The sequence below is a fragment of the Leptodactylus fuscus genome, chromosome 8 (genome assembly GCF_031893055.1).
Source record: "Leptodactylus fuscus isolate aLepFus1 chromosome 8, aLepFus1.hap2, whole genome shotgun sequence".
Classification (NCBI taxonomy): domain Eukaryota; kingdom Metazoa; phylum Chordata; class Amphibia; order Anura; family Leptodactylidae; genus Leptodactylus; species Leptodactylus fuscus.
This window is the reverse complement of record NC_134272.1, coordinates 38,260,490-38,286,840: the sequence shown is the minus strand read 5'-3', so window position 1 is coordinate 38,286,840 and position 26,351 is coordinate 38,260,490. Positions and strand designations below refer to the sequence as shown.

The 26,351-nt window shown below is 42.7% G+C and overlaps 1 protein-coding gene across 2 annotated transcripts in view; it reads right to left on the bottom strand.

Moving 5' to 3' along the window:
* The window catches only part of GULP1 (GULP PTB domain containing engulfment adaptor 1), a 421,329-nt gene that overhangs the window by 266,024 nt on the left and 128,954 nt on the right, over nucleotides 1–26,351 (bottom strand). For both annotated transcript variants that reach the window (XM_075284853.1, XM_075284855.1), the window contains exon 3: nucleotides 19,570–19,762. The gene's annotated coding sequence lies outside the window, so the exon portion shown is untranslated. The remainder of the gene's footprint in view (nucleotides 1–19,569; nucleotides 19,763–26,351) is intronic.

Sequence of the window (26,351 nt, the reverse complement as noted above, 5' to 3'; positions counted from 1 at the left end):
ATATAGGAAGTCTAGGACCTGCTGCAGATTTGATAGGTCAATCACACAGGCAAGGCTAAGATAAAATATTTGAAGAACAGAGGGAAATGAGGTGCGGGAGATGGGTGTGGTGGGAATTCAATTACAGAGGATAATAGAGCAGTGTTCACACACAGCAACAAAAATCTCTAAGTAAAGAATCAAATTGACCACCTTAAACCCATTCAAGTGAATGGGTTTTAAAACTGACTGCCAGGTTTCCGTCCCCTGTCCAGTTTCGCTGGTGCTGAAGATGGAAACCGGGCGGAATGCACAAATCGGAGAGCGAACACAAGTGTGAAATCTCCCTAAGGGAGAAACTTCATTACACAATTATCCAACAAGTGGATGTACATTGATGTATGGACACATAGTAGGGTAAAGACTGGAAAGAGCACTATTAAATTTTTGGAGGGCAGATTTTGCTAGAAACTGTTTCAGGTATCGTGTTGCATTTGCAGAGACCATGAGGTACCAGTACAACCACAATGTCCTCATGCTTGACACACAGCATGTTATCATTGCAGACCACCCTATTCTCACCCCTTCTGAGGGGCTGTGCAATCTGTGCCCTAGGGAGGCTTCTCCGATTTCTGCGTACTGTCCTACAAGCTGCAGTCCCTATGGAATTGAGGCACCTAAAGAGTGGGATATTGGTGTAGAAGTTATCCACATAGAGATGGCAGCCCTGGTGCAGCAGTGGGTGCAGCAAGTCCCATACTATCTCCCTAATAGCTCCTAGGATTGGGGGGTATTCTGGGGCTCAATTCTTGTGCCCCCTTCCTTCATAAATGATAAACTAAAGAGCTGAGCCGCTCTTGCACAGTTTGTACATTTTAATGTTGTACCGTGCCCTCTTTTTTGTACCGTGACTCTATTTTTGAGTCATCCATAGAAATGTTCTGTTTTGGGATGTATGACGCTGCAAATTTGGTGCTGAAGTGTTCAAATGCCTGGCCTGACTTTGAATAGACAGTCAAAGTTGGGGGAATCTTGGGGCAGGCTCTGTCTATTACCATTATAATGCAGAAACTTCAGAATCATTTAGAGGCATGTCCTGGTCATAGCCATTCTATAGCTTGGAGTTTATGAAATCGTCTGTACTCTAATACTGTCTAATATTTGCTTTCTTCACTATGCCCATATGCAACCCCCATCCAATCAATACTTCCTTTGACTGTGTTTTTCCTTTTCTGACTCTTTGCAAACTGACCCCTAAGTTTGCATGAATTAGACTAGACAACAACAAAAAAAATATCTTGGCATACAATAATCGATCGTAGTCAATTTGAACATGCTGATTTCGAATATCCAGACCATTTTTCTATATCACCCCCCATTCTTGAAATATCCATGATCTTAAATTTTATATTTCAACTAGTTGTTACCCGCGACTTCGTCTGCGGTGATTGTAGAAGTGGGTATATACAGGTGTGGGTAAGGTTTTCGTACTGTGTGTAAGGGATGGGATATGAAATGTAAGTTTGTATCTTGTTTTTGCTATAATTCAGAGAATCCGTGAGACTTTTGTGTTGAAGTTAATTTGTATTTGAGCTGCTATATATACGGTGTTGTGAGAAACTTTACATAGTGACTTTGGGACAGAAGTATTTGAAGTTAACCCTTTCCCGCCAATGGCATTTTTTGATTTTCGTTTTTGACTCCCCTCCTTCTAAACCCCATAACTTTTTTATTTCTCCGCTCCCAGAGCCATGAGGTCTTAATTTTTCCTGGGGCAAATTTTTCTTCCTGATGCCACCATTATTTATTCTATCTAATGTACTGGGAAACAGGGAAAAAATTCAGAATGGGGTGGATTTGAAGAAAAAATGCATTTCTGCGACTTTCTTACGGGCTTTGGTTTTACGGCGTTCACTGTGCAACCAAATGACATGTCCCCTGTATTCTGTGTTTCGTTACGATTCCGGGGATACCAAATTTATATGGTTTTATTTACATTTTGACCCCTTAAAAAAATCCGAAACTGTGTTAAAAAATTTTTTTTTGAAAAGTCGCCATATTCTGACAGCCGTAACTTTTTTATACGTGCGTGTACAGGGATGTATAGGGCGTCTTTTTTTGCGGAAACGGGTGTACTTTTTAGTTCTACCATTTTCAGGAAATGTTATTGCTTTGATCACTTTTTATTCAAATTTTTATCAGAATCAAAACAGTGAAAAAACGGCGGTTTGTAACTTTTGACCATTTTTCTAGCTACGGCGTTTAGCGAACAGGAAAAATATTTGTACAGCTTTGTAGAGCGGGCAATTTCGGACGTGGGGATACCTAACATGTATGTGTTTCACAGTTTTTAACTACTTTTATATGTGTTCTAGGGAAAGGGGGGTGATTTGAATTTTTAATCCTTTTTATTTGTTTTTATATTTTTTTTTACTTTTTTTTAAACTTTTTTTTTTTTGCATTTATTAGACCTCCTAGGGGTATTGACATGGGTGGGCGGTGTCGCAGATTGTCAGAGTGGTGGGGGTCGGCAAACATGGCTGCTCCGGAGCGTTAAAGAGAACCTCCTGGAGTATCGTTAAGGTGAGGTGCAAAGTGGTAAAGTATATGTATATGAGATTGTGTGGGGTTAGGGGTGAGGCTGCAGAGGGCAATAGGAATTTTGTGGCTTGCTATGGTCCAAAGTGTGTGAGATTGCAGAGATGGTGGTGTGAGTTTGGGTTTTGTGGGGGTCCTGGCACAAACGTATGTGCGCTATTGTGACGAAAAGTAGTCTATTGCGCAATGCAGTGTAGTGACTATGTTTGTGGAAAATTTCAGCCAAATCGGTCGAGCAGGTTTTGCGTGATTGACTAACAAACATCCGAACACACAAACCCACAAACATCCAAACTCACAAACTTTCACATTTATAATATTAATAGGATTAATTACTTCAAGACATAGGAAATGTAATTTTTGCATAAAAACTTGTATTTTAAAAGTTATTGCTACATGAATTTTAAACATAAACGTGGCTATAGCGACTGAAATTATATATAACATACATAATCTCTTCTCTCTCTCTATCTTCTAAAAGTGAATTTCTGTCTGTCTGTCTGTCTGTTCTTTATGCGCGACCAAACGACTGGACCAATCCTCACCAAATTTGGTACAGAGATACTTCAGGTATCTGAGAAGGTTTAAGACGAGACTCCAACTCGCTGGGAAGTACCGTTGCTGAGATACAGCATTCCCAACACAATGCCTCCCCCCCTTAGCCAATACAAACCTGCAAGTCTTTCACTCATATTCCAACTGCAATACACATGGTCACTCCACATGCACAATCCAACACTGATATCCAAACTGAGATACACGCATCAGAGGGTTACAGTTATCAGAGCACACAGTATCACACGCCAGAAGATTAGATACACGTGTCTGCACACAGTACCACACACCGGGGGATTGGATATATGCGTCTGCACACAGTACCACACACCAGAGGATTAGATAGGCGCATCTGCACACAGTTCCACATGCTGAAGGATTAGATATGTCTGTCTGCACAAAGTACCACACGGGGGAGGATTAGATACGCACCTCTTCACACAATACCACACAGGGGAGGATTAGATACGCACATCTGCACACAGTTCAACATGCCGGAGGTTTAGATACACATTTCTTCACACAGTACCACATGCCGTAGGATTAAATACGCGCGTCTGCACACAGTTGTATACGCCATAGGATTAGATACACGCGTTTACACACAGTTCCACACGCCGTAGGATTAGATACGCACTTCTTCACACAATATAACAGGGGAGGATTACATACGTACGTCTGCACACAGTATCACACTTTGGAGGATTAGATACATGCCTCTGCACACAGTACTACACGCCAGAGAATTAGATACGCGTCTCAGCACACAGTACCACATGGGGGAGGATTAGATATGCGTCTCCACACACAGTACCACACGCCAGAGGATTAGAAACGCGTGTCTGCACACAGTACTACACGCTGTAGAATTAGAAACACGCGTCTGCACACAATACCACATGCCGTAGCATTAGATACGTGCATCTGAACACAGTTTCAAATGGCAGACGATTAGATACGCGTGTCTGCACACAGTACCACACACCGGGGGATTGGATACATGCGTCTGCACACAGTACCACATGCAAGAGGATTGGATACGCGCATCTGCACACAGTTCCACACACCAGAGGATTAGTAACGCACCTCTGCACACAGTACCACATGTCGTAGTATTAGATACATGCATCTGCACACAGTACCACATGCCACAGGATTAGATACGCGCATTTACACACAGTTCCACACGCCGTAGGATTAGATACTGTATGCGCCTCTTCACACAATACCAAACGGGGAGGATTTGATATGCGCGTCTGCACACAGTTCAAAACGCCGGAGGATTAGATACGCATGTCTTCACACAGTATCACATGCCGTAGGATTAGATACACGCGTCTGCACACAGTACCACACGTCGCAGGATTAGATACGCGCATTTACACACAGTTCCACACGCCGTAGGATTAGATATGCGCCTCTTCACACAATACTACATAGGTGAAGATTACATAAGTACGTCTGCACACAGTACCAAACTTTGGAGGATTAGATACATGCCTCTGCACACAGTACCAAACTTTGGAGGATTAGATACATGCCTCTGCACACAGTACCACACGCCAGAGAATTAGATACGCATCTCAGAACACAGTACCACACGGGGGGGCATTAGATACATGTGTCCACACACAGTACCACATGCCAGAGGATTAGATACGCGCGTCTGCACACAGTACCACACCACAGGGGATTGGATACATGCGTCTGCACACAGTCCCACATGCAAGAGGATTGAATACGCGTATCTGCACACAGTTCCACACACCAGAGGATTAGATACGCGAGTCTATACACAGTACCACACCGGAGGATTAGATACGTGCCTCTTCACACAATACCACACAGGGAGGATTAGATACGTGCCTCTGCACACAGTACTGGAGGATTAGATAGACGGCTCTGCACAGAGTACCACACATTAGCGTTTTACTCCAGGTTTCCATAGCAACCCAGCCATTTTTCTTCACTGCTGTATGTCAGCTTTAAAGAAGCAGGGCACTGTGGATGACACTGTTACACAAGGTCACATACACACAGCTTTACTCCAGGTATCCATAACAACTGATCACAGGTTTTTCATTGATATCCAAAATGAGATACACATGATCACGTGACGCTTATGGACACACACAAACGACATACAAAATACACCAGGGCAAAATTGGACAATTCTTATGGGGCACTACACAAACAAAAAATGTAATATACCCGTGCTAAGCCGGGTCCTCCTGCTAGTTATATCATAAACAAATATTCAGTTTAAAGTCTAATATCTGTAAAATATGTGCAAAAATTTGTTAAACATGTTCATGGTTTAAATTTCTTGTATGTGGACTTCCGCTTATACTGATGAGTTGACAAAACACGCTGAAGCGTCCAACAGTAGTCTGCCAACATCGCTGCAGTCCATCGCCCTCAGGCGACTCCATCACCGAAATGTCCTGGTGGAAGCGCTCGCCATGTTCATCGCTGACTGCGCCTAGATTTTCTATAAAGGCTATTCTACACATATCTTTTGTATATAAAGTGCCTCAGTAGATTTTGAATAAGTCCATTTTTAGTCACATTCTAATGAGTCTTCTCTGTGCACCCCAGAAGTCTCTAAGTGCACTTTCTCCTGTGTATACAGCACAGGCTGCTGCTGCTGCTGACTCCTCCCTGCTCTCATGCATAGTACACAGCAGGGAGAGGAGAGCTGGCTGACAACTTCCTGTGCATGGAGAAGCTAATTAGCATATGAATAAAAATGGAGAAACACGGGTGGGTCGAATTTTTAAACTAAATGTGGTGGCAAAAAATATAAAAAATAAAACTTCAATTCTTTATTGGAAATATTTAAAACTATATATATAGTGATAACACACGTGAAAATTGCACTCCTTCAGATAGATTACCCTCAGCATAAGGTATGAACAATCCCCTACTGAGAGATGAGGAGCCTAGAGCCCTATATTAGTCAATACTATGTTGTAGGGCGACGATAGAAAACACTCTATTTAAAAGCGTGTACTGAGCATCACTAGAGTAGCTCACTACCCAGAATTGTTTTGATGCCTAAATAGGCTTAACGTTGGTGAAGCAAAAGTGTCAGCTTTGTGGGGGATATGATAGCTCCAGTTTAACACTATGAACTTAACCTCACCCACACACCCACTTCTAGAGACCCACCTAGTACAAACAAAGAAAATGCTGCAGTAATGAGTATTACCATTTCAGATATATAACTGCATCTCTGATGCTCAGTGACTAAAACTGTAATCACTCTGATGCGTCCGTGATTACTGTCTATATCCTCCTATGTATAATATATATTTTCACATTGTTTCTATTCTGTCCCTGACCGTAATTATCTGAATATGCATAGCACTGTTGTCTGTACTAATTCACTCAGTTGCAGCTCAGCTCGATGATATCAATGCTATTGCACTACTCCACTAGTTCTTAATTATAAATCATTCACTCTACGCGTTTCCCCCAGCATCATTTTCCATGCTAGGATCATCAGGAGAGTTTTTATATGATAGATATGTAATTTCCGGGGCCACATGGTGGCTCAGTGGTTAGCACTGCAGCCTTGCAATGCTGGAGTCCTGGTGTTCAAATCCCACCAAGGACAAAAAAAAACATCTGCAAGGAGTTTGTATGTTCTCCCCGTGTTTGCATGGATTTCCATCCCATATTCCAACAAGACATACTGATAGGGAAAAAATGTACATTGTGAGCTCTATGTGGGGCTCACAATCTACATTTAATTAAAAAAAAAAAAAAAATGATATGTAATTTCCAAGACCCCAAGATTCGAGGATGCGGTAAAAACCACAGTTCTCGGCGCCCTGATGGTGGACGCCGATACTTCTGATGTTAAGCCAGCGAGCGCTTCAAAACAGCTCTATATATATGTCCCGTACTAGCGCCGTCAGCCAATCACGGGCTTCTATGGGTGGAGGCGTCACGGCAAGTCCCGCCCCCAACCGCTGATTGGATGAATTCCCGGATTGTTCCACACTCAGCCACAACAACGTTCACACTGTATGCGGCTGCAGGTAAGTGTATCGGATGATTCCAGATTCCATAACAAACATGCCATACCATCAGGCAGTACCTTCTCCAATGGAGTTTCTCAAACTGGGTGACGTGTCCATGACAGATCAATTACGGACCGCAAAAACGCTCACGGTAGTTGCAAAGGAAATGTGTCCATGTGAACTTAGTCAGAGATTTAACACTCACCATGATTATCTACACACTACAAGTAATGTCAGTGCTAGGAGGCACATCATTCTAGATAAATTGGATATATAGAGGCCAATTTAATGATATTATAAAAATCATTAATATTACTATTCCTCACCAGCATAAATCTCAAGACCTATGAACCCAGCAACTGACATCAAGAGAAAATATTTACATCAGTACAAAGGGTCAATGTGTATATACATCTGACCCCGGGTAGAAGGGAAAGATATACAGTCTATTCGACATCAAATACCCCTCCATCCCGTACTGATCATAATATTTGATATCCAGTATCAGATCGTCAGACTGCACATCTGCCACTCAGGAAAGCATACATGTTATAGATTGATAATCCTGCATGCCCATCTAAAGATGGAAATTATATATGGCACCAACTTTTTGGCAGACAAAAGAGAGGTAAGAGGGACATATCCTATAAATATGTCCCACACAAAAGTCTAGCTTACAGATATTGTAGTTCGAATATATGTTAAATAACAAGAATCTCTCATTCATGAAGAATACGTATAGTGTGGTATTCAATGACAGAGAATGCAAATAATTTTGCATTCTCTAATCATTAAGGTATAGCTGTATCAATAATAAATTTACAACATCCAATCGCTATAGTGTTTTAATCAGGACCTACTCAATATTCGAGGCCAAAACTCCAAAAGGGAGAAACATTATAATTATTCTCAAATGGACCCCGCTTTATATAAAAGATGCAAATGATATAGCATTATTCAGGCCTAAAGGTTTAGTTGTTTTCAGGCGATAGGTCCATTGGGCCTCACGTTGTAAGAGGACCCTATCAAGATCCCCTCCTCTGATGTCCATTCTCACAGCTTCAATTCCTTGAAAAGATATGCTATTTGGATCGCCACTGTGGCATTCCCATACATGTCTACTTATGGGCTGTTCCTCCATCCTGTTGACGTTGCCAACATGTTCGAGAATTCTTCTCCTGAATTCTCTTGTGGTTTTGCCCACATACAGTAGCTCAGGGGGCACGTACATGTGGCAATATATATTAGCCCTGTAGATTTACAATTAATAAATCCTTGATTTTGGAATATCCGACCAGTGACTATGCTTGTAAAGGAATTGCTTTTCTTTATGTATGGACAGGCTTTGCATTGTCCACACTTGAATGTACCATTTGGGACATTTCTTTCCAGCCAGTTTGTTTCTCTTTTAACTGGACCCAGATGACTGTAGGTCTTTTAAATTCTGTCCTCTTCGATACGTAATCGAGGGATACCTTGTTATTGAACCATTAATATCTGGGTCTAGACGTAAGATCTTCCATAAAGGACTCAGTATATGTTTGATATCACTAGATTTATCATCGTACATGGCAATAAGACGAATAGACATCTCGTCCTTGTCCCTAATTTTTGGTGCCAGAAGTTCCACTCTGTTCTGGGCAAGGGCATGAGCTCTGGCCTTCTTAATCCCTGAGGGAGGATAGCCTCGAGTTACAAATCTACGTTCAAGTTCATCCGCCTTATTATGGAAATCACTTAACCCTGAACAGTTTCTACGGATACGTAAAAACTGTCCCTTTGGGATCCCATTTCTCAAAGGCCTAGGATGAAAACTATCATATCGCAAGATGTTGTTAGTTGTGGTTTTCTTGCGGAAGACTGTGGTTCCTACTGTTCCATCTTGTTCAATTTTGATGGATAAATCCAGGAATGAAATCTCCCTTTGTTGGATATCCGCTGTGAACCGTAGATTGATTGAGTTTTCATTAAGCGAATCAACAAAAGCCCAGAACTCAGCTTCCGTACTGCCCCAGAAGAGGAGCATGTCGTCGATGTACCGTACCCATAGCAACACCGACGACGTCCATACCTCCATCTCTTCACAAAAGACTAGGCGCTCCTCCCACCAGCCGAGGTACAAGTTGGCATAGGTCGGGGCCGCCGGGCTCCCCATCGCGGTACCCCTCAGCTGGTGGAAGAAGCGGCCGTCAAGTAGTTTCTGGTCAAAAAGAATTCGAGAAGCTCCATTGTGAAAGCACTGTGCTCAGCCAAGAAATTGCCGCTCTTTTTGTAAAAAATGACGTACTGCCTCACATCCCAGATTATGCGGTATAGAACTGTATAATTGTTCTACATCCAAACTAGCTATAAGGGTGCCTGGTGGAAAAGTGATCCCCTCTATTTGGCGGAGGACGTCCATGGTGTCCCGGACATAGAAGGGTAGGGCCAGCACAAAGGGGCGAAGAATGACATCACAATAAGTGCTGTTGCCCTCAGTTAATCCCCCTATGCCCGAGACAATTGGACGCTCCCGCAGAGGTTCAACACCCTTGTGCACCTTGGGTAGCGCGTAGAAAGTGGCAACTTTAGGATGGTTAGGTTTCATGAAGTTGTATTCATTTTGAGTGATTAAACCTCTCTCAGCTGCCCTATCTAACATCGCTTCCAGTTGTTGTTTAAAGAGCAGTGTGGGATCTGATTCCAAGATCCTATAGGAATCTCTGTGAGATAGAATGTCATAACACATTCTCACATAACGTTCACGGGTCATAAGGACAATATTCCCACCCTTGTTGGATGGTTTGATGATTGTGTTCTCATCCATCATAATTTCTTTAAGGGCTTTGTTATTAGCATAGTCTAGATTAGATGGAGCCCTACGTTTGGACAGTTCAGAGATGCCTTCGATAGGCAATTTTCAAAGGCATCTATGAGGCCCGTATCTAGAGGTGGTGCTTTTTTTTTTTACTTTTGGGCCGGAGATTAGTCAGGGATTTAGGTATATCTTCCCCTCGACTTTGTTTAGACAGAGTTTCAAGAATATTCAATCCAGTCAAATCCTCTACGTCAACTCCCCTTTCCTCTGTCAACTCTCCTGATGATCCTAGCATGGAAAATGATGATGGGGAAACGCGTAGAGTGAATGATTTATAATTAAGAACTAGTGGAGTAGTGCAATAGCATTGATATCATCGAGCTGAGCTGCAACTGAGTGAATTAGTACAGACAACAGTGCTATGCATATTCAGATAATTACGGTCAGGGACAGAATAGAAACAATGTGAAAATATATATTATACATAGGAGGATATAGACAGTAATCACGGACGCATCAGAGTGATTACAGTTTTAGTCACTGAGCATCAGAGATGCAGTTATATATCTGAAATGGTAATACTCATTACTGCAGCATTTTCTTTGTTTGTACTAGGTGGGTCTCTAGAAGTGGGTGTGTGGGTGAGGTTAAGTTCATAGTGTTGAACTGGAGCTATCATATCCCCCACAAAGCTGACACTTTTGCTTCACCAACATTAAGCCTATTTAGGCATCAAAACAATTCTGGGTAGTGAGCTACTCTAGTGATGCTCAGTACACGCTTTTAAATAGAGTGTTTTCTATCGTCGCCCTACAACATAGTATTGACTAATATAGGGCTCTAGGCTCCTCATCTCTCAGTAGGGGATTGTTCATACCTTATGCTGAGGGTAATCTATCTGAAGGAGTGCAGTTTTCACGTTTGTTATCATATATATATATATATATATATATATATATATATATATATAGTTTTAAATATTTCCAACAAAGAATTGGTTTTATTTTTTATATTATATGAATAAAAATGGACTTATTCAAACACTACTGATGCAATTTACATACAGAAGGTATGTATAGATTAACCTTTCTAAAGGGTATGCAAGAATGTGATTAGTTAAAACTTTTGCTTTTGCCAAATAATCATAATGCAATATTCTGATATATATATATATATATATATATATATATATATATATATATATATATATATACAGTCCTATGAAAAAGTTTGGGCACCCCTATTAATCTTAATCATTAGTTCTAAATATTTTGGTATTTGCAACAGCCATTTCAGTTTGATATATCTAATAACTGATGGACACAGTAATATTTCAGGATTGAAATGAGGTTTATTGTACTAACAGAAAATATGTGCATTAAACCAAAATTTGACCGGTGCAAAAGTATGGGCACCTCAACAGAAAAGTGACATTAATATTTAGTACATCCTCCTTTTGCAAAGATAACAGCCTCTAGTCGCTTCCTGTAGCTTTTAATCAGTTCCTGGATCCTGGATAAAGGTATTTTGGACAAACAATTCAAGTTCAGTTAAGTTTGATGGTCGCCGAGCATGGACAGCCCGCTTCAAATCATCCCACAGATGTTCAATGATATTCAGGTCTGGGGACTGGGATGGCCATTCCAGAACATTGTAATTGTTCCTCTGCATGAATGCCTGAGGATTTGGAGCGGTGTTTTGGATCATTGTCTTGCTGAAATATCCATCCCCGGCGTAACTTCAACTTCGTCACTGATTCTTGAAAATTATTCTCAAGAATCTGCTGATACTGAGTGGAATCCATGCGACCCTCAACTTTAACAAGATTCCCGATGCCGGCATTGGCCACACAGCCCCAAAGCATGATGGAACCTCCACCAAATTTTACAGTGGGTAGCATGTGTTTTTCTTGGAATGCTGTTTCTTTTTGGACGCCATGCATAACGCCTTTTTTTTATAACCAAACAACTCGATTTTTGTTTCCAAAATGAAGCTGCCTTGTCCAAATCTGCTTTTTCATACCTCAGGCAATTCTATTTGTGGCGTACGTGCAGAAACGGCTTCTTTCTCATCACTCTCCCATACAGCTTCTATTTGTGCAAAGTGCGCTGTATAGTTGACCGATGCACAGTGACACCATCTGCAGCAAGATGATGCTGCAGCTCTTTGGAGGTGGTCTGTGGATTGTCCTTGACTGTTCTCACCATTCTTCTTCTCTGCCTTTCTGATATTTTTCTTGGCCTGCCACTTCTGGGCTTAACAAGAACTGTCCCTGTGGTCTTCCATTTCCTTACTATGTTCCTCACAGTGGAAACTGACAGGTTAAATCTCTGAGACAACGTTTTGTATCCTTCCCCTGAACAACTATGTTGAACAATCTTTGTTTTCAGATCATTTGAGAGCGGGCTGTCCATGTTCGGCGACCATCAAACTTAACTGAACTTGAATTGTTTTGTAGAAAGAAATGGTCCAAAATACCTTCATCCAGGAACTGATTAAAAGCTACAGGAAGCGACTAGAGGCTGTTATCTTTGCAAAAGGAGGATCTACTAAATATTAATGTCACTTTTCTGTTGAGGTGCCCATATTTTTGCACCGGTCAAATTTTGGTTTAATGCATATTGCGCATTTTCTGTTAGTACAATAAACCTCATTTCAATCCTGAAATATTACTGTGCCCATCAGTTATTAGATATATCAGACTGAAATGGCTGTTGCAAACACCAAAATATTTAGAACTAAAAATGATTAAGATTAATAGGGGTGCCCAAACTTTTTCATAGGACTGTATATATATATATATATCTTACTATTATTAATTGTCACCTGTAATGAAACATAGGCTACTTATTATGCAGTTAAATGCCCAGAGTTCACGACCGCTAGCACCGAACTTATGTTCAGACTAGGCTAAAGGACCAGAGATGACATCATCACAAGTGCTTCAGCCGTTCTCGGATAGGCTTGCGCTATTGTGTGGGCGGAGCTATATTGTCTATATCAGGGCACACCTGGGTATACTGCGCATATACAGAGATGTAGCAGAGCCATGACGCGGGCGCAGGCGGATCATCGCCAGCAACAATTGCATGCATTGCTCACAACAACACGCGGACGGTGTCGCGGGCGGATGCTAATATATATATATATATATATATATATATATATATATATATATATATATATACTAGCTGCTACCCGCGACTTCGTCTGCGGTGATTGTAGAAGTGTGTAAATCGAGTCGCGGGTGAAATTTTACGATCGGGTTTACGCGGCGTTAACGCCACATACATGCGACCGTAAACGCGCACTGTAAATAGCACTGCGTAAACGCTCCCGTAACGCGCCACTCGGTGTAAAAATAAGCACCAAATGAGCGCCGTGTTACGCCGTGTGAATGGACCCTTACATGTGTATTTGTAGATGTGTATTTTCAGCAAACACATGGGCGTTTAGTGGGTGTGAAGGAGAGCAGGGGGTGTGCTGAATAATGCAATGCATTGCAATAGTGATGTATTGCAATGCATTGCCTAATAGTGTGAGAGTATGCAGGCGTAATGTTTAGTTCAGTTAGTAGAGTGGGGGATTTGGGAGGCGGGGATAGGTAATGTGTGTGTTTTACAGTATTGTTTTTTTATTTTTATTTTAATGCTTAATGCATCCAGCAGCTTGCAAAACAATACCGTTTACACCAGCAGGAGGTGTCCTGAACAATGCAATGCATTGCAATCGTAATGTATTGCTATGTATTGCATAATCGTGCCAGTGCTATTGCAGGCTACGTAGCATAGCCTGCAGCAGCCTGGACACACTGAGCTGTGTGGAAGGCGTGGGAGAGCTAGCGGCTGCTATAGGAATCTTCGCGGCAGCAGCCTAGCCCAGTGTAGGCGGCGGAGATGAGAAGGAGGATGCCTCCACGCAGCGAGGGACAGACGGGAGCTGTGGGACAGGTAAGAGAAGGCGGCAAAGGACACAAAGTTGGCAGGAACCGGAGACATGACGGGGGTAGCGCAGTGTATGCACGATTGTGTAAGGGAAGAGCTATGGCGGGCGTACGGCTACTGGCCACCTGGCAGACGGAAAGTAACGGCATGCGCTGTAGTACAAGGGGGTATGGCGGCCGAGAGCAGAGGCAGTGTGAGCGGTGGTGTGCAAGGAAGCGTCGGCTATGGCGGCCGGTTGCCATAGGAACATCAGTGGCATGGGCCGTAGCAAGGGGGGTGAAGTGAGGTGCAAGTGACTGTGAGGTGTGTTTGCGGAGGAGAAGTGGAAGGATAGGGCACTGAGGGAGAGGGGTAAGGTTATTATGGAGCGTAAGGTGTTGGCACAGCGGAGCAGAGAGGGCAGAGGTCCTGGCAGTGTTAGAGTGGTACGTGAACTTACCAGTGTTGGGCTGGTGGATGGATCGTGCAGAGGAAACAGCAGGGAGGTGATAGCGACGTCGGGTACTGTTGTGGGCTGGAGGCAGGATTTCGTGTGCTGCGGCCTAAGGTGGAGGAGCAAAATGGTGGCATGCTGGTAACACGTTTATGTGTGCAAACTGCGCATGCTCCTGTGAAGCTAGTGGAGTGGTGTGATGGGCAGTGCCGCGGATCCTCCCAGCGGTGGGGGTCGGCAAACATGGCTGGTCCGGAGAGTGACAGAGGTAGGCTCCTGCAGGATGGTGAAGGTGAGGGTGAAAGTGGGAAGGTATATGTGAATGTGAGTGTGTGGGGTTAGGGGCTAGGCTGTAGGGGGTAATGTGAAGTTTAGGGGCTTGCTATGGTCCAAAGTGTGTGAGATTGCAGAGATGGTGATGTGAGTTTGTTTTTTTGTGGGGTTCGTGTGGAAAATGTATGTGGGTTATCGTGTTCAAAAGTAGCCTATTGTGCAATCGGGTGTATTAACTATGTTTGTGGAAAATTTCAGCCAAATCGGTGGAGTGGGTTTTGCGTGATTGACCGCCAAACATCCGAACATTCAAAGTCCCAAACCCACAAACTCACAAACATTTCACATTTATAATATTAGTAGGATATATATATAAAATATAATTTTGTATACTGTCAGAAGCTTGTAGTCCTATTTAAGCAAAATAAAAAACATTTATTCGACAATATCTTCACAATTTGACCTGATAGAGCAAAACGGTTTTCAGATTTGAAATCAGCATAAAAAACTGCTTAAGAAACACTTAATAATATTTAAGTTATCCATGGCGTGTTTTCCAGTGTTATTTCCCTAACAGCTTTGCTAAAAGCAGTACTCTATGCAGAATAGAGGGAGAGTCTATCTCAGTTAACAGTGAAATTGCTATTCTTCCATAAACAATGGTGATTTTCAAGATATCACAGTCCGTGCGTCCTTAACTGATGCAAAATACAGAAACATCACCAGGGCAGAAATAAGAATATTCTTGGTTTTTACAACAGTTACAGCTGCAAGGAACGTTACCCAAGCCTGACCTGGAAGACTGTTTTACGACCCAGTTGAATATCTACTGTTATACATGTTCACAGAATTAAGAGGACTACAGATGTATCTATAACACTGAGCACCAGGTACAATAAAATGAAACAAAGCTATGTATTTATAGAAAGTAGTAGTCCAAAGATGGGAGTCTTCAATTTTGTGTAGACTACAGAAAGATAAATGTTTGCAACCAAAGAGACACATATCAACCACCTAGATTGGATGTATCATTAGCTGCTATGAGAAAAGACCAATATTTCACTACTCTAGATCTTGCCAGTGGATATTGGCAGGTACTAGTCCATGAATCACACCAAGAGAGAATCGCCTTTTTAGACCAATGGGTCTTTTTGAGTTAACAGGATTTCATTTGGATTAAACAATGCCCCAGTACATTCCAAAGGCTCATGGAAATGTGCCTAGGGGACCTTAGCATTGAGTCTGCCATGATTTATCCTGACATTATTGTATTCTCAAGTAACTTCAAAGAACATCTGAAAAATGGCCTTCTAAATAGACTGAAGAAATATGGACTAAAACTCAAACTAGCAAGTGCTGAATTGCTGAGAAGGTAATAAAATACATGGGCCATGTAGAGTTTGCTGATGGATCCACCTCTGACCTGGGAAAGAAATGTATATAGAATAGATGTTTTAATGTGGAGCCACAAGGACTCACAGTAGTAAGGTCTTGGACATGTGGCTTGAGAGCCAGGACAGGATCATAGGTCACCCAAGGCAGAAGACATTTTAGTATGGGAAGAGTGTGTAATCCAGTGTAACCGATAGGTGAGCTGTGGCTGAGTGACATGGGGGAAAGATTTAATTTATGTGGAGTTTTAGAAGGAGTAAAGAACATAGCTGATAGACACTCCAGACAGCGCCGCACCTCCCATGAGGCGACCTGAAGCGAGTGCTTCAGGCGGCGCTATGCCAGGGCCCCAGGGAGGGTGGCATTTTTGCTTAGCACCAACCGATGGATTGAGGAGGCCACTGGAGCAGCGCTGCTCCAGCAGCCTCCCCTTACGCTCAGGCAGAGAGCAGGTCCTCTCCGTGCCTGCTCTCTGCCTGCGAACGGTGCTAAGCCCCGCCCCCTTCGTGTCGCCCCACCCCCTCTACTCAGCCACGCACCCTTCCGCTCCGCCCCCTCCTCGGGGGGGGGGGGGGGGCGGCTTTCTGTCGCCGAGGCGAACGGGGCAGGTTCACCCCTGACTCAGAATACAGGATTGCAGAAATATGGTAATATTTGGGCCAGAAAGGCACATCTGAGTGTTATTTGGTACTGAAAGCTGTTCCAGATTCAAGGCATAGTTGAACACGTGCAGGGCTTTTCAGACAGAGCCTTGGGGACACCATGAAACTGAAAGTAAAATGAAGAAGAGGTAATGGACAGATAGGTGTGATGTATGTCACTATGTCACTGATGCCATGATGCTGGGCTGGATCATCTCTCTGCATGGTTATCTGTGTTATGCACTAAACCCGATATTTGGAATCCTTTTTCCTGGAAGAGGATCTCACAAAAGACATCTTTTCTATGTAATGTGGATGGTTGTCCTAAGCAGACTGGTGCGCAGGCCACGGGAAAATGGCCACTTGCACAGTATTGTTAGCGGCCATTTTCCCGTGGCCTGTTCGCCTGTGCAGTCTGCTCTGCCCAAGGCCCGAGGCCTAGAAGTTACGAGCCTGCGCCGAAAGAAGGCACTGAAAATGACGCTGCGGACGAAGAAGGAGGCGGAGCTGGAGACACTTCTCTGGCAGCGGTGGGGACGCCCACATCGCTGTTTGAGCGCTGGGGTCCGCCCCCATCGCTGCGAGAACTCATTTGCATACTAGTAAAAAAAACGGTATTTCGAGACCACGTCTAAAGGTAAGAGACGAATAGCCTTTCTAAAGGCTATTCTGACGTCTTATCCACAAAAAAAAAAAAAAAAAAAAAAAAAGGTTTTAATGGTAGAATCCCTTTAAATACTGGAAGATGGGAGGAAAGACGTAAAAAAATACACAAATTTATTTCAGTTCTTTTATCCATAAAGAAAAACGATATGAATATATTGTATGGTATTAGAGAGGTCATAATACTCACATCTCCAGATGGCATTACAATTAATTAGCCCTAAATTAATAATGATAGCTCATTCCATGCTAAAGTTAATATGTGATGGGATATCGATTTTTTTACTTTGTTTAATGAACCACATACATTCCTGTGATAGCAACAAGTGTTATTGATGGACCATACTTTCCTTCACCTTCCAAAAAGGTGACATTCACCTGGGATTTAAGAGATACTCATTATGGTGCAATAAGATAAATTACAACACAGCAGCAGTCCTCATGACATAATGCTTCTATGTTTTTAATGCGACATTCAGACCCTGCTACTACATTGCAAATGATCTGCCGAGATCAATATTTTTGCACAGCAACCTCAAGACCCTATTGTTACAGTACATTGAAAATGATCTGCCAAGATCAATATTTTTGCAGGCAACATCTTGGTCCTCGGTTCTAAACGTAATTGATCTTGTCTGTATATATTTTTTTAATACTCATAAATGTAGCTTTTGTTAAGATGCTTTCTGAAATACAGTGTTATAATACAATGTTATTTACAATGTAATTCACTGTATTTTTTTTTTATCTATGTCTATTGATCTAGTTCAGTTTTCTAAAGCAGTCTAAGGATTGTATTTATTCAACAGCACTTTATAAATTAGTTTCGACTTTCTCACTAATTGTTTTTCCATGACTTACAGTAACTAATATCAAGCGGTCATGAAAATATATAAATCCCTAGTCAGTTTACGGTGCATTTCATAATGTGTTTCTATTCTGTATCGCAGATTACTCAAAATTTATGTCTCAAAATATTACATGATACAAACAGGTTTTTATGTATTTATATAATATACCACTTTTATATAGGATACCACCAGCAACCTTTGGATGTCATCAAACAAGATGGTTGTACAATACAGTGTAATATATACAACAGGGCCCCCCCCTTTTTTCTCATTTTAGTCATTTGTAATTAGCAGCTAAGTATTATCTTTATTAAACACCTATTAATTTATTATATCCTGGTGTGATTATAGTCATCCTTTGATCATCTTAGAATTAACTTACTATAAAAACTCGTTTGCCTACAATGTCTCAAAGCAATATTGGGATTCTTGGCATTTTTTGATTTCCCATTTGTATACATTAAGTATTAAAAAAAAAAAAAAATATATATATATATATATATATATATATATATATATATTATCATGTTCTCATTATTATTTTGAAATTTTGGTGTATTTGTTAGTTGCCTTTCTTTTCCTTATTTTGAATATATTATTGAGTATATTTGAGGTGTAGTTTATAACAGTATTCTTTGATAAATACTTCATAACGTTAGCCTTAAGAAGACATTGGCACGTCAAAGATCCTATCTATACCACTAGCTTATATAACTTCAAGAATTTTTCTAAATAGATTGCTTTTAGAAATGCTGCTTTGTTTGCCTGCTACTTGAAATTATTCCTCTCATTGTTTACACTAAGGAATGCAGCCTGTATCTCTCCTTATGTAGCATCATAGGATGGATAAAGTGACTCATAGATTTCTAGTAATCATAATAAATAATCTTTTGTCAAAAAGGCAAAGTCTAGATCTACTGAGGTACTTTGTAGTGTCCTCTCTATGAAACAGTCAAATCCCACACACAGCTTGTTGAAGAATACAGGAAGTACAAAGAAGAGAGAATGCAAATTGGTGAGAGAGGAAGATCGGAAAACCCCTTTAAGTTTCCCCTGCCTGAGTGCCCTGTACCAACAAAGACATAACATTTAACAAGAGGTGTTCCTAAATATGTAGCATCCACCACCAGAATGGAAAACATTGACACTTCTGACATCACTGAACTGCAGCAGACTGACTGAACTGACAGAGACAAAAAAAGACGTATACAGTATATTTTACAGCATGTATATCACTGATCTGCCTTATTTATTAAACTAAGCATATACAATATAATCAATCTTTTAAGTAGTGTTTTGTCTCTTTCTTTGCGTACTGAGTGAGAAGCTTCCCACAAGAGTCAGAGTCTTACTCACTTCAAGAAGAGTTTTGATGTTTTGATAGCTTCATAAATACATCATTTAAAATGTTTTACCTGTGTCACAGTTGGCTCGCTGTTGAGCCCAGGCACAAAGAAACACTTCAACTTCTCGGTGCTTTTGGTCAAACCAACGTTAAACTAATTCTACATTTAACCACAGAAAAAGGTCGACTCTTCTTATTCCAAATGTTCCTTTACTTTAAGATATCCAGATTCAAGCACATTCCTTTGATGTATCACCATCACCCTGGAAAACATTAAAAACACATTATTTCAAGAAAAAAAAATCTAACTATTTGCAGAGAAGTTGATATGTTGGCATAAAATATCTAAAATGGGTTTTCTGAAAAACCAACATTCTTCTGCAGTATAATTTAGGAAATGGATAGTATAACTTGCAGTACACAGTAGTTGTTGGTTATTAAGTACATAGAAATGACAGAGAAAAGAAAAATAAAATTGTTCAAAACGAAACCTTCCCTGGTGAAGAAAGTGGAGGATGTAATGTCATTATTTATTATGACATACTGTAAGGTCATGTATTCATTAGAATGTTCCATCGTCAACTATTTCAATATTGAAACTGAACATGTCTGCTAATTACTTCTCCTTTGGTAATAGTAATGACACTGATGTGTCCACTCTCTTTGAAGAGGACATTTTACTACCTCTGCAAAAACCAGGCCTTAGCGTATTTTAATAGTCACTGCTACACTGATTTCAGCACAGTTGAAATTTTTGACCTAGCTTCCATCATTCATGAGCAATAAATTAAAAAAAAATATTTTTCTAGCATTCATTCAAGACAATGTTTCAAAAACGAGTACACCACAATGAAAGTCCTAGGAACAAAACCAAAGTTTAAAGTATCAAATTCTAATTAACAAGAATTCAACCATATGTGAGGCTCATGATTCATTAGCCCTTTCCCAACACACGTAGTAGTAGGGCGGAACATGGTGGCCATCCTGAAAGAGTGTCTGTCATGGCTGCTAGATCTCCGCTGTATTGTCAGTGATTAGAGATCGCTCTGATCACGGGCATTACTTTATGTTATAGTCCATTTAGTGTCTCCGGAGTCCCCAGGTCATACAAAATGGAGGTCATATACAATACGTGTACTAGATGTAGTAGTTTTTGATTTGGAGTGTATTCATTTTTGCATCAACTAATTTGACTTTGTCATCTAAATTATATTGTTAAAGGGGTTGGCCACCCTTAACCCCTTAACGCTAAATCACGAACATGTACGTCAGGGAATGTGGTTAGTTCCCGCATTCCCACGTGCATGTACGTGATGGAGATCTCACGGGCTCAGAAGCGGAGCCTGTGCGATCTCCATGGGAGGCCGGCTGTATCTGACAGCCAGGCTCCCCCTGTAGCAGCAGGGACGGTGATTGCACTGAACCCCCCCCCCCCCCCTGTTTAACCCTTAAGGTGCCATGATCCATAGTGATCATGGCACCCTAGGGGTTTGGCCGGCTATAAAGTATGCTGCCGGCTGCATAAGGAGTGCTCCTTAATCCCTCCCCCCATCGGAGTGAGCTCCGATGGGGGGGAGGGTTAACCCCTTGGATGCCGGGACGAGAGGAAGCTAGTCTATGCATCTGCATAGCTAGCTTCCTCTATAGACTGCAATACACGTGTATTGCAAGTCTATAGTTAGTATAGAACCAGCGATCCTCTCTGATCGCTGGTTCTAGTGTGCTTACAGCACAAATAAAAAAAATGTAAAAAGTTTTTTTTTTTAAATAATAAATAGAGATGAGCGAACACTAAAATGTTCGAGGTTCGAAATTCGATTCGAACAGCCGCTCACTGTTCGAGTGTTCGAATGGGTTTCGAACCCCATTATAGTCTATGGGGAACATAAACTCGTTAAGGGGGAAACCCAAATTCGTGTCTGGAGGGTCACCAAGTCCACTATGACACCCCAGGAAATGATACCAACACCCTGGAATGACACTGGGACAGCAGGGGAAGCATGTCTGGGGGCATAAAAGTCACTTTATTTCATGGAAATCCCTGTCAGTTTGCGATTTTCGCAAGCTAACTTTTCCCCATAGAAATGCATTGGCCAGTGCTGATTGGCCAGAGTACGGAACTCGACCAATCAGCGCTGGCTCTGCTGGAGGAGGCGGAGTCTAAGATAGCTCCACACCAGTCTCCATTCAGGTCCGACCTTAGACTCCGCCTCCTCCGGCAGAGCCAGCGCTGATTGGCCGAAGGCTGGCCAATGCATTCCTATGCGAATGCAGACTTAGCAGTGCTGAGTCAGTTTTGCTCAACTACACATCTGATGCACACTCGGCACTGCTACATCAGATGTAGCAATCTGATGTAGCAGAGCCGAGGGTGCACTAGAACCCCTGTGCAAACTCAGTTCACGCTAATAGAATGCATTGGCCAGCGCTGATTGGCCAATGCATTCTATTAGCCCGATGAAGTAGAGCTGAATGTGTGTGCTAAGCACACACATTCAGCACTGCTTCATCAAGCCAATACAATGCATTAGCCAGTGCTGATTGGCCAGAGTACGGAATTCGGCCAATCAGCGCTGGCCAATGCATTCTATTAGCCCGATGAAGTAGAGCTGAATGTGTGTGCTAAGCACACACATTCAGCACTGCTTCATCAAGCCAATACAATGCATTAGCCAGTGCTGATTGGCCAGAGTACGGAATTCGGCCAATCAGCGCTGGCTCTGCTGGAGGAGGCGGAGTCTAAGGTCGCTCCACACCAGTCTCCATTCAGGTCCGACCTTAGACTCCGCCTCCTCCGGCAGAGCCAGCGCTGATTGGCCGAAGGCTGGCCAATGCATTCCTATGCGAATGCAGACTTAGCAGTGCTGAGTCAGTTTTGCTCAACTACACATCTGATGCACACTCGGCACTGCTACATCAGATGTAGCAATCTGATGTAGCAGAGCCGAGGGTGCACTAGAACCCCTGTGCAAACTCAGTTCACGCTAATAGAATGCATTGGCCAGCGCTGATTGGCCAATGCATTCTATTAGCCCGATGAAGTAGAGCTGAATGTGTGTGCTAAGCACACACATTCAGCACTGCTTCATCAAGCCAATACAATGCATTAGCCAGTGCTGATTGGCCAGAGTACGGAATTCGGCCAATCAGCGCTGGCCAATGCATTCTATTAGCCCGATGAAGTAGAGCTGAATGTGTGTGCTAAGCACACACATTCAGCACTGCTTCATCAAGCCAATACAATGCATTAGCCAGTGCTGATTGGCCAGAGTACGGAATTCGGCCAATCAGCGCTGGCTCTGCTGGAGGAGGCGGAGTCTAAGGTCGCTCCACACCAGTCTCCATTCAGGTCCGACCTTAGACTCCGCCTCCTCCGGCAGAGCCAGCGCTGATTGGCCGAAGGCTGGCCAATGCATTCCTATGCGAATGCAGACTTAGCAGTGCTGAGTCAGTTTTGCTCAACTACACATCTGATGCACACTCGGCACTGCTACATCAGATGTAGCAATCTGATGTAGCAGAGCCGAGGGTGCACTAGAACCCCTGTGCAAACTCAGTTCACGCTAATAGAATGCATTGGCCAGCGCTGATTGGCCAATGCATTCTATTAGCCCGATGAAGTAGAGCTGAATGTGTGTGCTAAGCACACACATTCAGCACTGCTTCATCAAGCCAATACAATGCATTAGCCAGTGCTGATTGGCCAGAGTACGGAATTCGGCCAATCAGCGCTGGCCAATGCATTCTATTAGCCCGATGAAGTAGAGCTGAATGTGTGTGCTAAGCACACACATTCAGCTCTACTTCATCGGGCTAATAGAATGCATTGGCCAGCGCTGATTGGCCAGAGTACGAAACTCGACCAATCAGCGCTGGCTCTGCTGGAGGAGGCGGAGTCTAAGGTCGGACCTGAATGGAGACTGGTGTGGAGCGATCTTAGACTCCGCCTCCTCCAGCAGAGCCAGCGCTGATTGGCCGAATTCCGTACTCTGGCCAATCAGCACTGGCTAATGCATTGTATTGGCGTGATGAAGCAGTGCTGAATGTGTGTGCTTAGCACACACATTCAGCTCTACTTCATCGGGCTAATAGAATGCATTGGCCAGCGCTGATTGGCCGAATTCCGTACTCTGGCCAATCAGTGCTGGCCAATGCATTCTATTAGCTTGATGAAGCAGAGTGTGCACAAGGGTTCAAGCGCACCCTCGGCTCTGATGTAGGAGAGCCGAGGGTGCACTTGAACCCTTGTGCACCCTCAGCTCTGCTACATCAGAGCCGAGGGTGCGCTTGAACCCTTGTGCACACTCTGCTTCATCAAGCTAATAGAATGCATTGGCCAGCGCTGATTGGCCAATGTATTCTATTAGCCTGATGAAGTAGAGCTGAATGTGTGTGCTAAGCACACACATTCAGCTCTACTTCATCGGGCTAATAGAATGCATTGGCCAGCGCTGATTGGCCAGAGTACGGAACTCGACCAATCAGCGCTGGCTCTGCTGGAGGAGGCGGAGTCTAAGATCGCTCCACACCAGTCTCCATTCAGGTCCGACCTTAGACTCCGCCTCCTCCAGCAGAGCCAGCGCTGATTGGCCGAATTCCGTACTCTGGCCAATCAGCACTGGCTAATGCATTGTATTGGCTTGATGAAGCAGTGCTGAATGTGTGTGCTTAGCACACACATTCAGCTCTACTTCATCGGGCTAATAGAATGCATTGGCCAATCAGCGCTGGCCAATGCATTCTATTAGCGTGAACTGAGTTTGCACAGGGGTTCTAGTGCACCCTCGGCTCTGCTACATCAGATTGCTACATCTGATGTAGCAGTGCCGAGTGTGCATCAGATGTGTAGTTGAGCAAAACTGACTCAGCACTGCTAAGTCTCTGCATTCGCATAGGAATGCATTGGCCAGCCTTCGGCCAATCAGCGCTGGCTCTGCCGGAGGAGGCGGAGTCTAAGGTCGGACCTGAATGGAGACTGGTGTGGAGCGATCTTAGACTCCGCCTCCTCCAGCAGAGCCAGCGCTGATTGGTCGAGTTCCGTACTCTGGCCAATCAGCGCTGGCCAATGCATTCTATTAGCCCGATGAAGTAGAGCTGAATGTGTGTGCTTAGCACACACATTCAGCTCTACTTCATCAGGCTAATAGAATACATTGGCCAATCAGCGCTGGCCAATGCATTCTATTAGCTTGATGAAGCAGAGTGTGCACAAGGGTTCAAGCGCACCCTCGGCTCTGATGTAGCAGAGCTGAGGGTGCACAAGGGTTCAAGTGCACCCTCGGCTCTCCTACATCAGAGCCGAGGGTGCGCTTGAACCCTTGTGCAGCCTCGGCTCTGCTACATCAGAGCCGAGGGTGCGCTTGAACCCTTGTGCACACTCTGCTTCATCAAGCTAATAGAATGCATTGGCCAGCACTGATTGGCCAGAGTACGGAATTCGGCCAATCAGCGCTGGCCAATGCATCCCTATGGGAAAAAGTTTATCTCACAAAAATCACAATTACACACCCGATAGAGCCCCAAAAAGTTATTTTTAATAACATTCCCCCCTAAATAAAGGTTATCCCTAGCTATCCCTGCCTGTACAGCTATCCCTGTCTCATAGTCACAAAGTTCACATTCTCATATGACCCGGATTTGAAATCCACTATTCGTCTAAAATGGAGGTCACCTGATTTCGGCAGCCAATGACTTTTTCCAATTTTTTTCAATGCCCCCAGTGTCGTAGTTCCTGTCCCACCTCCCCTGCGCTGTTATTGGTGCAAAAAAGGCGCCAGGGAAGGTGGGAGGGGAATCGAATTTTGGCGCACTTTACCACGTGGTGTTCGATTCGATTCGAACATGGCGAACACCCTGATATCCGATCGAACATGTGTTCGATAGAACACTGTTCGCTCATCTCTAATAATAAAGTGTGTAAAACAAACAAACAAAACAAACATAGTTATAAAACCCCACAAACTCCCTTTTTCTATACAAAATGAATTACATTAAAAAAAAACAAAATATTAATTAAAACAATACATGTTTGGTATTGCCGTGTCTGTAACCACCTGTACAATAAAAGTGAAACAATATTTAACCTGCTCAGTGAACGTCGGGGGAAAAAAACTGAAAAAAACCCACCAAAAATAAAGTTTTTTGCACATTTTGCCTTACAAAAAATGCTTAAAGTGATCAAAAAGCCATACATCCCCCAAAACAGTACCAATGGAAAGCACAGGATGTCCCACAAAAAATAAGCCCTCAACCAACTCTGCAAACCGAAAAATAAAAATATTACACATCTCAGAAGATGGCGATGCAAAAATCATTGATCTATGTCCCCAAATGTGTTTGTTCTGCAGAATAACTAACACATAAAAATATAATATAAATGAGTTATCGCCGTAATCGTACCGACCCGCAGAATAAAAGTAACATGTTACTTATACTGTACACTGCATGGCGAAAAATTTAAAAGGTAAAATGCAATGCCAGAATTGCTGTTTTTTTTTTTTTTTTATCCACCAAGAAAGAGTTAGTAAAATTTATTCTAGAAATTGTAGGCACCCAATAATGGTGTCATTACAAAATGCATCTCATACCACAAACAACAAGCCCTTATATGGCCGCGTCACCAGAAAATTAAAAAAAATATAGCATCTAGCAATGTGAAGACAAAAAAAATCACCAAATCACCAATCATTAGAACACAACTGGCTGTGGCAGGAAGGGAATATATCAACTGTGTGAGTGTATATCAGGGGAGACCCCAGATTTACAGCTTATGAGGCAAGACACCAGAGGTGACCCCCAAAGTGATCCGCAGAGTGACTCCCCCAATCATAGGAGTTACTGGGACATAGTAGG